The sequence below is a fragment of the Eumetopias jubatus genome, unplaced genomic scaffold (genome assembly GCF_037043125.1).
Source record: "Eumetopias jubatus isolate StellerSeaLion01/CBP00866 unplaced genomic scaffold, mEumJub1_p1.0 scaffold_5, whole genome shotgun sequence".
NCBI lineage: Eukaryota > Metazoa > Chordata > Mammalia > Carnivora > Otariidae > Eumetopias > Eumetopias jubatus.
In genome coordinates, this window is record NW_028274811.1 from 79464781 (window position 1) to 79468240 (window position 3460).

The 3460-nt window shown below is 40.9% G+C and overlaps 1 pseudogene; it reads right to left on the reverse strand.

Annotated features, from left to right (window-relative positions):
• Window positions 1–411: 411 nt before the first annotated feature.
• LOC114208614 (ferritin heavy chain pseudogene) lies at window positions 412–1078 on the reverse strand (annotated as a pseudogene).
• Window positions 1079–3460: the final 2382 nt, after the last annotated feature.

Consider the following 3460-nt stretch of genomic DNA (forward strand, 5'->3'; position numbering starts at 1 on the left):
TGAAGAAGAAATGTGAAGGTCTGGAGCCAAGTCTGCTCTTTGGCTGGATATGAGTCCTGTAAAGTTAACTTCCATAAACTGGCCCTAGCTCTTCCCTGCCTCCGCTTCTGAACCCCAAGTCATCCAAGAATGCCATTTCCCCCTTGGTGGTTCCCCAGGTAGCTCTGGGCCCTGCAGGAGATGATGGAGGAGGGCAGAAATGGTAGCACCTATTCTCATGTATCACTCCGTGGTACAAATGGATTCAGAATATTAATCAGCAATTTTATTTCAGGTAATTTGCAGGAAAAAATATATATCCTTACAAACTATGAATGTAACATGTTTGTATTCCACTATATATATATTTTTTGGGGGGTACCAAATTACTTTATTTGAAGAATGGTACAAATGAAAGAAGTTAAGTAGATGTTTTGGTACAACTTATAGAAAAGGTAAAGGTAACCCCAACATGCATGCACTGCCTTGGTGACCAGGGAAGTCACCCTTGTGGCTATGGGAAGACAGCCTAAGGCTTAGCTTTCACTATCACTGTTTCCCAAGGTGTGCTTGTCAAAGAGATACTCTGCCATGCCAGATTCAGGAGCCCCCATCTTGTGCAGGTTGGTTACGTGGTCACCCAATTCTTTGATGGATTTCACCTGCTCATTCAGGTAATCTCAATGAAGTCACACAAATGGGGGTCACTTTTATCAGTGGCCAGTTTGTGCAGTTCCAGTAGTGACTGATTCACGCTCTTTTCCAAATGTAATGCACACTCCCTTGCATTCAGCCCGTTCTCCCAATCATCACGGTCTGGTTTCTTGATATCCTGAAGGAAGATTCGGCCACCTCCTTGGTTCTGCAGCTTCATCAGTTTCTCAGCATGTTTCCTCTCCTCATGAGATTGGTGAAGAAAATATTTGGCGAAGTTCTTCAAAGCCACATCATCGCGGTCAAAGTAGTAAGACATGGACAGGTAGACGTAGGAGGCGTAGAGCTCCAGGTTGATCTGGCGGTTGATGGCGGCCTCAGAGTCCTGGTGGTAGTTCTGGCGCACCTGCGAGGGGGACGCGGTTGTCATGGCGGCGGCTGAGAAAAGGCAGCGGCGAGCGGCGGCGGGGGCCTTGGAGCGGTCCGAGGGCGCGACGAAGAGATGGCGGAGGGCTGGCTCTGAACGGCCGGCCCCGGTGGGGGACGAGCGCCGGGTTCTGTCCAAGCACTGTTGAAGCAGGAAACCGCGGCCTCCACTATATTCTTATCTCCAAATAATCCTTCAGAAGTCCTTCAGCCATCCAGGACTACCTAGATCTTGTCTACCTAGAAAAGCTTTTCTGTTTTCCTCTAGAATACATATGTCCTTCTGGATTAGAAATAACTTGTCCCTGGATTTCCAGTTTCTCACTGATCCTGCTAGAGTTTTATGAAAAAAATTCAGAAAGCCCTTGCAGAGAGAAACTATTCCTAACAGACCCTAGAGGAAGGACACTCAAGGTTTACCAGAGAAGGTACTGAGAAGGGCTTAGTGAACAAGCAGTTAGCTGTAGCAGCCTTTGCCTAAGGGTCAGAAAACTCCTCAATAACTGAATCACAGGTGACCAGTGAACAGAGTTTCTAGGAGAAAAATGCGATAGGTTCACACTGTATGAAGAGACCCTTCAGCTATATCATTAATTAGGAGATCTTATTTGAAGATTATCAAAAGTAAAGTGATTTGAGATTTGATGGGGCCATTCTTGAACAGAATTTAAATAGAATTTTAGAATAGAAATAATGTCCACAATACCAGAGATCCTATTTTATAATGATACCATGCAGACTCTAGAGTGGCCTCTGTTTCTGAGATTTACAGTGTTTTGCTCTCTTCTTTTGTTTTATAATAATATTCACCATTTATTGAATATCTTCCACATGCTGGGTACAATACATAACCTGTCTTATTTAATTGCCTCACATATCATAAGGTGAATATTTATGCCATTTACAGATGAATAAATAGACTCAGACATGTTAAGTACCTTACTGAAGGCCATACAAAAAATTATAACAGAGCTCAAATTTTTATCTCAGATCTATAGGACTCCAAAGCTGGCTTTTTTTTCATTATATACATTACACTAATTTTCCATATACTTAAAGGAGCTTAACTATACAAGAGATATTTTCAATCCTCTTTGCTAGCAGAATTTCAACTCAGCGCTACACAAAGCAGGGAGCTTATCAAAGGGCTAAAGAAAAGCTGAAGGAAACCGCTGGTAAAAATAAAGCTGCATCAAGTATAAGTAACATCATATCTTAGCCTTAAAGGTGTATTTCTAAATAGATAGAGATGGAACAACATTATTCTGGTTAAGAGTAACAGGTCATTCACAATACCCTAGCTTTGACTCAAGAAAGAATTTTAGAAATATTAGATGAATTTATTTTTTTTATTTATTTTTTTTTTAAAGATTTTATTTATTTATTGGACAGAGAGAGACAGCGAGAGCAGGAACACAAGCAGGGGGAGTGGGAGAGGGAGAAGCAGGCTTCCTGCCGAGCAGGGAGCCCGATGTGGGACTCGATCCCAGGACCCTGGGATCATGACCTGAGCCGAAGGCAGACGCTTAACGACTGAGCCACCCAGGCGCCCTAGAAATATTAGATGAATTTATGAGGTTGACATGGAGGCTCAAAATAATAAAAGCCATTTTACCGGATGACACCAGAAATAAGAAAAGAATCCCTGTTCTTTTCATCTTGTGACTCTTGGGAGAAAGTGGCAGTAGAGATTTAGGATTTTAAAATTGCTGTCACTGTGGGGGTGGGGATAAGAAATTGCAAAAATTTAACAGGGTAAATGAATTTGAGATAAAAAAACATTAAGTTTTTTATTCTGCACAGATTATTATTGAATTCCCTTTATATTGTCAACACCGTGCCAGGCGCTGTGTAGGTAGAAAAGATAAGTGTGGCATAATACTTCCCCTCTAAGAGCTTATAATACAATTAGGAAACAAGGCATAAATATAACAATGTATAATTTAGTGCCAAAACAAGAGGTACTAATAATAATAAAAGCCATAAAACTCAGACAAGAAATAAGGAAATGAGGACTGGAGTGTGCATTCACTCAATTAATATATTTACTGAATACGTCCTGTGGGCCAACATGTGATAACTAATGCTATGGCTAACTGGTAGAAACATAGACAAGTGAGACTTAAAAAGACAGGAAATATTTAGTTAGGCAAATAAAAGGGCAGTGACTTTGTAAAGAGGTAAAATTTTTAGAGCAGCTAACTAATTACAGATATAAGCACTTTCCGTGTATTAATTCATTTAATCATCATAAGAACTCAAGGAGGTAGTACTATTAGTATTCCCATTTTACAGATGAGGAACCTAGGGTGTGAAAAGCTAAGCAACTGACTCCTTAAGGCACACAGGTAGAAAATGCTATAGCCAACTTCAAGTGCTTCAAGTGCAAAGTTCAGTTGCT